Genomic DNA, 10,581 nt, shown 5'->3' on the forward strand with positions numbered 1-10,581 from the left:
GATATTGTCCTAATCTGGGTTCACGTAGTTAACGCTTTCCATTTTTTGGGACTGGCCATGCTGTAGTCATGTACAGTTCATTATGTGTGGTTATTGTAGCATTTAGACTAAATCATTGTCTATTAATTCAACAATTATACTATGTCAAGCAACTGACCGTGCTTTTCTTGTGGAAACACTTCATAATTCAGCCCCACACAGCTTCATATCAAAAGGCCGACTAGCTAGTTTGTGATTTAATCAGCTGAAACATGATATGAACAAGGTGTATTTTTATTGGCCTAATAATAGTATGATCGGGTAAATCGGTGACAACGTGTATTAAATCTCATATATGATCAAGGGTGTTAATCTTACAGACTACATATAGTTAGATTAAGGACTTCGCGTAACACGGATTTGGTTTTAGTTTTAATCTGTTGTAGCGGATTAGTATTCGTGTAGGCTGAACCCTAACACATCACATTCGCGTTAGCATTAACCGACAACTATTTCCATTATCAAGACTAATGTTTGTTGCCTTAGAGAAGAGTAAGCGTGTGTGAAAATGGTTGAGAAAGTTGTTAACAGAGTTTAATATACAACGAACGAAGTAGAGCGACTGGTTTGTGTGTTCGGAGTGGAACTGACAGAAATTAGATTTGGGGAAGTGTTATCGTTCATAGACGTGTGTCGGTTTCAGAGGGATAGAAATGTAATTTCTTGCGAAAATTTAATTGAAAAATTGTCTAGCCAAGAATACAATGTTATTTGGAGAAGAAATGGTTTATTATTTACGTTAGCAACTATAAAGAGGGCATTCTGAGACATCAATTTCGATATTTATTTTCATATGAGACAACGAAATTATCCTGTTCCATAATATTGTTCATTATGACCGTGAAGACTTTATGATTGAGTTTATTCAAGTGGTCATTGTATAGAACTGATCTTAAACGTTCATTTATTGACTTACAAAGATAAGTTCCACTCAGTCTGTGTTTGTAGACTGTTTAAAAACTAAGCGAAAAGGCTAAGATAAGAGTTAAATGTTAATTAAGTGTTGATTCATGGCGGGGTACTTTACGCTAATTGAGCTTCGACTACATTTATAGATTTCTAGTGTCTAACGTTCATGGATCCTTTGGCTAGAATCGATCAACGTTTCCTGTCGTAAACTATCGATCTAACGCCTAAAGGAGACTTTAGTTCCCAGTAAAAACTCTCCTTTATTACGGAATATCAATAATTCCATTGATAGATAACATAACGTATTTGTCTATGATACAGCCGTTGTTCTCACAGCAGCAAGCGCCATGTTACCACGATTAGAACTCAGAGTCCAAGGTCCTGACGTAACGGCTTTCAACATGGCGTCGGATATACAGAACCCAGGGATGCTACCGTTACCCCGTGAAAAATCGAATTTCAAGAAATCGTCGGCGAGAGGGAAATCGGAATTATTCAAATCGCAATTTGATATTATGGATATCGAACGAGAGAGAACCCAAACGCCCAAAACGGCACGTCAAACTGCCGAAAGACATGCCGAATTAGAGGTGGAACATAACTGGTTATTAAAAGAGGAAGAACAAAGACAGAAGAAGAAATTTGTTCAAACTAAGGATAAATTAACTATTTATCTTCCAGAAGACGACCCTTTAGATTCAATACAACAGAGACTAGAGGAGATACAGTCAATGGTGAAACCCAGAGCTAAAATACCAGATTTTTTAACTGCTTTAACTACAGAACAACGCAATAAAATTATGGTAAGTAAAATTAAAATGTTAATCTTTTAGATGCATTTAGTAACTGGATAGAGTAATAAACTGTTGCACATACTTATGGGAAAGAGCTCCTTATTTATTTTGGCGAAGTTGCGAAGAATATTCTCCCAACGTTAAAATTAAACTGGTTCGGCGTTACAGATGATTTTCAATTTTTTAATTTGATAATGCAGTTCAAAGTTAATAGATGTGTTCCGTTTTCAATGTGGATGCAATGATAAAGTGAACTTGGGAAATTGGCATTGTTATGTCAAAATTCCAGGAATTGTTGGGAAACACTGGCACCTTTTCAAGCTAAAGAATGATTAAATGTTTTCCAGTCATCCCCAAAATTTGAGTTAGATCAGAAGGTCTGCCATTGAGTCAAGTGGGGTGATTTCGATATCCCGCTTATACGTAATAAAGAGTAGGATAGCCTGTCCAACCTCGTAGGTTTTCTCCGGATCCCTGCTAAAGAACCTACGCGCAAGCGAAATAATGAAATAGAATTGTTTGTCCCGAAATTACCTAGTTTGTGTCGAGTGGACGTTAAACTCTCTCTCTCTCTCTTTCTGTGATGCGTGCGCTTTAGATCATAAGGTCTGGCATTGAGTCAAGTGGTGTGGTTTCTATTCCCCGACTAAAAGTGACAAGGAGTAGAGTCGTCTGTCAATCTAGATGGGTTTTCTCCGGGTTCGCCGGTTTCATCCCACCGCTAAAGACCCCTTCGCGCAAGCAAGTTAATGAAGTAAAACTGAACTATATGTTAGTCCCGAAATGACCTACTTAGTGTCGAGTGGATGTTTAACTCTCTCTCAAGTGTTTTCTTGGGTTGATGTCAGAAAATATTGCTTACACAGACACATATTATAAACCGCCAGTGAATTGATTCGTGAATCGACCCGAATAAATCATTATTTACCTTTGCCTTGATTTATCTTTAATTACCTTGAGGAAATAAATTGTACCAGGGATTAGTTAGATCTGTCAATAGAAAATCAATCATGGATTAACAACTTAATCCTGATTACAGTCAATCACAGTAAGATTATTATGCATTTTATCTGTAATTAAACAATTGATCTCTGCACGCTGAGATCTACACACATTTAAAAGGCACAATATTCCAGACGAATATTACAATATTACCACGTTTTTATTAAATATACAATATGCAAGAGCTAAATCTGTCTATTGCAGGTCTTTCTTTAGGGGGGAGGGGGTGGATGGCCGAATGGTTAGCACGTGCGTGCTGTATCATAAGACCTGTCATTGAGTCAACTGGCGTGGTTTCGAATCCCCGGTTGTACGTGACAAAGAGTAGGGTCGCCTGTCCAGCCTCGTGGGTTTTTTCCGGGTCACCCGGTTTCCTCCCACTGCTAAAGACCCCTACGCGCAAGCGAATTATTGAAATAAAATTAAACCATGTGCTAGTCCCGAAATGACCTAGTTTGTGTCGAGTGGACGTTAAACCCCATTTCTCTCTCTCTCTCTTTCTTTAGGCCTGAAATGTTATTTAAATTATTAAAGATACATTATGGGAGATAAGATAAAGAGATGGCAGTTCTCGCCGCTATAATAGTTAAAAACTAGATAGTGTAAAGGTAATTTGCTGAAAATTTCAGTCAAATTGATCCACTATGAGCCGAGAAAGAAGCGTGAGAAATTTTTGCATAGTCTCGGTCATCATTACTAAAATCATTAATATAAACAGCATAGTCTCGATTATACACTTTTTTTTAATTTAATTATCAATGGCCGTTAGCGGCATATAGGAATCTAATCCAGCCAACATCGAAGGCTAGCCTTGACATCGAGAGTTTATTATGGTCTGGATAAGTTAATTAATGTCTAATTGATAATTTAGATAACATTTCAGGCCTAAAGAAAGACTTGTAATAAGCAGATTTTGCTCTTGCATAATGCATGTTTAATTAGACATTAATTAACCTATCCAGACCACTAGCTTGCGATCTTTAGTGGATTATGAGCCGATTTACTGCATAACTTTCCTTCACGATTTAACGATTAAATGGATAATCGAGACTATGCTGTTTAACGTACTGACTTTAGTAATGATGATCTAGGCTAGGCGGAAATTTCAATCGCTTAGTTCTTGGTTCATAGTGGATCAATTTGAATGACATTTTCAGCAAATTGCCTTTACATTATCTAGTTTTTAACTGTTATAGTGAGAACTGCCAACTGGTTATCAAATCTCCCATAATGTATCTTTAAGTATAGAATGAATAAAAACAAAGGGAATGTGCGGACTATTTCTCGTTTGTCTCGAAATTAACTGAGAGAGAGAGAGAGAGAGAGGGGGTAATGTCCACTCGACACAAACTGGGTCATTTCGGGACTAACATATGGTTCAATTTTAATTTTATTTCACTAATTCGCTTGTGCGTTAGAGTTCTTAGTAGTGGGAGGAAACTGGGGGACCCGGAGAAAACCCACGGGGTTGGACAGGCGATTTAATCAAATATTAATAACGACATGTGAATGATATGAAGCCTGGTTTGCTTATTTTTGTAGGACATCCGATAGCACATATCAATTCCAATCGTTGTAGTCTAGTATTTGGATTAATAGGTCTATCGATGATGAATCACGTCCGGCAATCACTCACTCGCCGCAGTTCACAATCACCAATCTCATTATCAACTCATCGATAATATCCAAACTTTATTCATAGTTGGTACCGTCATGCTGATTATCGTCATCACCATTGTCACAATCTATTACGTCATTGTCTCGTGTTAACTTAAAGGCTCAATACCACTCTTTTTGTAACTGAATAATATGTCCCAATCTTTATTCTGGTCAACAAATTGTACTATTTTAGAATATTTCAATTAATTGATGATACAAATTTCATCTTAACACACCTTAATCAAAAATTTTGACAAATTCAACATAATGGTTTGAAACGTCTAACGTAAACCTTTTCAAATGAAACTTCGATTTAAAAATATTTTCGAACCCTCTGGACAAGTAAAATAGGATGTAATGGATAATTTACACAACAGGTAGGACACTTAAACATCTAGTACTTAGAGAAATTATTTATTTTCTGGAGCTTTCAAGCCAGCAAGAGTGTTATTGTCCCTTTAACGTCTGAAATAATGACAGTGGCGCATACTCACTAGCCAGCGGGTTAGGATTAGCAGTATTGTGGTGGTTCAACCGTCTTTTGACACCGTGTTTGACCCATAGATCTTGACAAAACATATTTATAAATATACAGTAGGTCCTACTGGTTCTTTGGATACCCTTATTTAGAGTCTTTTGTATAGCAGCGGTATATTTGACCCGGGGGCTATTTAAACGGCACCTTCTCTTTGGAAAATGGAACTCCCTCTATTGAATTTTATGTGTTGTTTTATGGGGTTTTACATTCATAGAAAAAGTCCATGTTGAGATACATTTAACCGATTGTGTTTTCAGTAAGGTAAAAATGAAATTAAAATTGATAAACCAACCAACTTTCTTTTAATCCTTTGAAATAAGACTTTAAAAGCATGGACCTTGTCTAATCAATAATCAAAACAATATAATTATTAGATCAAACTAAATCAATACATTATCACCATTTTCTTTATTTCAGTCGGTTTCTGCCGAAGACGTTGATTCAAGAAAGAAAACAAGACGAACAAATTGGAAGGTAACAAAATATACTTTCAAAAGAATTACAAAAAATAAAAACGAATTTATTCCCTGCTAAATGACAAAATCATAAAGTATATCTTCATTTTACTTTACTAGATATCATTGTAAGTTGTAAGGTAGTGTATGCTTAGCTTTTATAGAACATCTTATACCATTTTTCACTATTCAATTTGTTGAGCAATTTTTGTTTAGCTTCTGGATTTAAACCAAAGATTATACTATAACATCATTACTGTGTTAATCGTCATATGGTTATTCATATCATAACTTTATGGACAAGGTAAATAACCTAGTCATAATTACACATCATATTAATATATCTTATTAACAGTATATACCAGTTAATTAAATCAACCTGTCCATAATATCATATTTAATGTATTGGACGTTAAATCGTTAATAAACAACAACAACAGTATATACCTGTAGACAATAACAAAGTCGCAAGTAGATTTCAGTATTCCTTAACGCCCGCCTCCTTGTAGATATCGTAGACAATGTTCAAAGTGAAATCACAGCGTTACGAATTGTAGTTGTTACGATAGGTTGTTATGTGTACAATGTTTCATAAGGTTGTCTTGCAGAAACGGTTTATTAGATAATCTCCGGAAACAAAATACTGACGTACTGACGAAAGTCCATTCCCATATCCCTTCCTAACGTCGTTCGGGACCCATATCCAACTAGTATCGGTCACCCAGAACCCCCTAGTCTTCAACGTACGGAGAGTCGGAGTCAGTTGTCAACATTATCTAAAGAGTTTGGATTTTTATATGGTTGATTATCCAGTAAATTTCGCTAAGTCAGGAAAGAGTTGCGCCCCTTACCGAAATAAATCCCGTAAACAATCATGAATCATAACGACCAATTAGGATTAAAAAAAGAAAACATAGATATGGTCCATGAACATTAATATTAAAAGAATGTTGGATATTGAACAGGCAATGCAAATGGATTTTCTAAAATGACAATTTTTGAATTAATTTCATGGGCGTCGACATCTTGTTCTCGAACTAGTTACCTCCCTTAGATTTTGTTCTTGATAATCTAAAAGACCAGATAACCTAGTCAATGACCTAGTTATTCTCAAATGTTGACAACCCATCCAGACTAATATTCTTAGAATATATGAATGATGGAGACTATTATCCAAGAGGTAGAAAAGTGTCACAAAAGATTGCCTGACTCGATACCCATTGGGCTACCCCTATTAGCTATAATTCTTCCAGATCATAAGGTTCTTTTGGGCACTGCCGTCATGGGGAACTACACTGGGCCACCCAGTCCATAAAACCGTGTAATATATTTGATAATGTAAATATAAGAAACAAAGGTGATGATATGCACAACGTGTCAAATTGAATTTTATTCAATAATGGGTTTGGTTTTTGTAATGTAATGTTGGTGGTGGTGGGGGTTGTGGGGAAAATGTCTGATATATATCTGGTTTTTGCAATTCGGCATTGCAATAATTAATAATGTAATGAAATTCTTTATGAGGTTTAGTTTTCCCCTATATAAGTATTTAGGACCTTACACTTATTTGTTTTGGTCAATATTTAATGGTTTATGATTTTGTCTTCCGACGAACTAGAGTATCAAAATAAAAGTCTGTTCATCTATTTTAGTTTCATTGTAGAAAATGTATAATGATACAGTGGCAGCAACGGCATTTTTAAAATAGAATCAACAGAAATAATTCGAAACAGCGCGATTTTGTAGATTGTCATTATGAATATTCAATTTAAAATATTAACCCTTGTGCGGACAAGTTGCACGAAAAACATTGTCGACAACAAGGGGTAATCTAAGACCCGGGACATAAATTGGGTTTTGGATGCATAATTTTATTCAAATACGACCAAACTACAGCGCCATATATAGACTGAATAATAGTCAATCAGAGTAAACAATATTTGAATTATAAGGTATTTTTGAAACCATAGAAATCTACAAATAACTTAATTGTCATTTTGGGGTTGGTAGAGTGCCTAGATTTGCTTTCAGATCTAGATTGCTAGAATGACCAACACAATATCATCAGTAAGAGATTCCAACAGATTAGACACTTGTAACCAGCAAAATGTTGAAAAGAAAGTGGAGGGGGTCCATAAGACCCTTCGTGTACGATAATGTAATACTCGTAGTTTCTTGTCAAATGATGAATGTTGCCACTGCCTCACTTCCGTTCTATTTGCAGCATTGTACTCAAAATTAAGTAGTTGACAATGTATAAAATTCTCGCTAAACAATTATGAACTAGTTTCTCACAAACGTTAAGGATATGTTCGTGGGGTCCCGAAATACCCCTTGTATACGCACAAGGGCAAATTTGAAATTTCGTAACATTTAAATCAAAATCTGGTTTGTTAAAGTCCTTTGAAATTTATTTTATCTTACTCTTTAAAGGTTTGAGGCTGCCCTTAATCACTCTGGGATTGATAAAAGACGTCCGATTTGTTTTGTTTTGTTTTGTTGTTTTGCAGATCTGTCTAGGCCAATGACCAAATCCCCTTCTGATTAAATGATCTGTATTGCGTTGAAAACATGGGGTATTAAGTTGTTATAATAAACCAGTGCTCATGTTATTGTATACTTTTACAGGTTATAGATATATTTCGTCATGCAATCAAGTTGATTATGTTAATAAATAGAACATGTATACCAAAGTCCAGGTATGTATAACATCAGTAGTACCGAAAATACTTCTTAAATTAGAGTCCAAATACATCTGGCCCCAAGTTCACAAATCATTCTCAGACTTAAGTTAAGAATTTACTCAACTTTCAGTCACTGTTTATGAGAAATATGTTTGACCCAGAAGCATAAAAAATGCACATGCATAGTTTCTTATTGATGTATTTGATACATTAAAAACAACAAAAGTTTTATAAAGGGCTATATTTTAGTTAAAATAAGGCGAGAAATTTTGAGTAAATTCTTAACTTAAGTCTGAGAATGTTTTGTGAACTCGGGGCCTGTGTCCAACTGATGCGCAATTGATTTATTATTGACATTATTTTAAAGAAAGTTTATTTCTGATATAAAATAGGGCTGTCAAGCGTATACAGCAATCTCATGGCATATATGTCCGCCAATCGTGACAGCTACAAAGACAACTACACATCTTTCCAGAAGAAAAACATCACAGCTATCACATGGTTGCGGAAACATCTGCTTGGTGTGGTCCTTAAACAGTGCCACTCGACTCTATTGCTGAAACAACGTGATCGTGGTTCTGGTTGCCGCCTTTAAGTGGCGCAAGAATCAAATATTGTTCATGGGCAAGGTTTTAATCGTAAACGTCTGAAAACTATCTTCCAATGTTTAATACATTATTGTTTGATTTCAGTAACATTTTTATTAATGTATTATAGATATTATCAGCAAGATGATATAACACCAGTTAACAAAAATAAAGACAATGGTAAAAAATCGCATCAAAGATCTAGTGTAAGTAAATATCAAACGTTGTAAACAGTCTTTAATGTGCATTATTATTTAAGAGCTAAATCTGCCTATTGCTGTATTATCAAGTAGATTAGACGATAAGATAGATAGTGTCAAGTACCGTTGCTACACATAATAAATAATCTACGCGTAGTCGGGACACAACCCCGAAATCCGTGACCATTTCTCGGGGAATAAGGTTTGACCATGGTATCAGATAGAAGGGGCCCAAGTGAAGATATTTGTAGTTTGCCGTGAGCCAACTCCACGAAAGCCGACCGATAATCCAAACACGGGTCTGAAATTGACATCGGCAAACATTGATGGCGAAAAGACCCGACTCATTTTGGACTGTTTCCGGTTCATCTCACAAACGATTGATCAAAAATGTGGCAGCCGAAATCCAAACTGGCGACAGAAATTAGCTCGAAAATTATTCTTTCAATACCAATAGCAACATACAAGTGTATTATGTCGTTTCAGGGGTTGTGGGGCCGAGAAACACGAATATGCCATTATCAAGCTGATAGAACTAAGGAGATAGCTTAAGTTAAGCGTTATCGCGATTACAGACCTACACATGTAATAATAACAATCATAAATTGTTCTAGACATCTACGAATCTTATCCTGTATATATTTCAGCTATCATAATACATTATAATGCACTGTATAATAATGTAATTCGCACTCAGATTAAGAAGTATTGTTTTTTGGGGGGATATCGATTAAGAAGTTGTTGAAACACTTAGACATCGAAATGTGGTAAGAGTCACGCTAAGATGATAAAGATAAGGTTACACGCGAAGGCCTTGATCAAGTTAAAACGAGGTCAAACCTTCTATTAAAGATGGGTGTGGGCAGTCCCTAAAGTTTACGGTAGCCACATGTGTTGTGAGAAAGCTTCACATTCTTTGCCAATCTTGAATGTGGGTTCGAATCTTGCAGTATGTGCCGATAAGAACCCTTGGGATTTTAAAAGCCTGGTTTTCACTTGTTAGCGATATTACGTGCGGGGTTGACAGGAGGGAAAGTGTCTCTGGTCGTTTTAATGAGATGAAAAGTCGAGGTATGGTGTTAAAAGTGTACACATTGATGGAAACATCTTCAACCTAGTACAGCACCGAAGCTCATTTCTTCAACTTCGAATCAATTGGTATGACCATCACAAACGAACTAACATTTTTATTGTCTTTGGTGTGTATTTAGAAATCGTTCCACTAGATCCGACTTGAGTGAGGTATCATTTTGATTAACTAACCTGTTTGGTATTGAATAAACAACGAAAGTTCTATAGTAAGGATAATAAAAATATATAGTAAGCTGTATGAAATTTAAACATTTTAGGCATACATACGACCCTAATTAATCGTTTGTATTTAACATTTCAGTTAGGTTTTGAAGTACAACTGTCAATATCGTCATCACCAGAATATCGTACCAGTAGAGATATTAAGAGGGTAAATATACATATCACGTTATTGTAATTAAACAATAAATGGCATTTTGAAACAAACATAAAACATTTTTTTATTTCCCATCGATATTGAGACTTGTCTATCTTCTTTTAAGACCAACATTTGACACTTATAGTATTAATTTTTGCTATGCTGATGTCGACAAGGTTAAAATAGAAACATATAACTTTATTTTTCTGATACAAGAATTCCAGAGAAACTGTATGATAAAACTGTATTTACAGATAACCTGGG

At 35.5% G+C, this 10,581-nt stretch overlaps 1 long non-coding RNA gene across 1 annotated transcript; it reads left to right on the plus strand.

Annotated features, from left to right (window-relative positions):
* The first annotated feature begins 1,066 nt into the window (after window positions 1-1,066).
* Window positions 1,067-8,085, plus strand: LOC126830284 (uncharacterized). The gene is made up of 3 exons (XR_007683788.2): window positions 1,067-1,751; window positions 5,359-5,415; window positions 8,025-8,085. It is a non-coding gene; the product is annotated as an uncharacterized LOC126830284 (long non-coding RNA).
* Window positions 8,086-10,581: the final 2,496 nt, after the last annotated feature.

The sequence above is a fragment of the Patella vulgata genome, chromosome 8 (assembly GCF_932274485.2).
Source record: "Patella vulgata chromosome 8, xgPatVulg1.2, whole genome shotgun sequence".
Classification (NCBI taxonomy): domain Eukaryota; kingdom Metazoa; phylum Mollusca; class Gastropoda; family Patellidae; genus Patella; species Patella vulgata.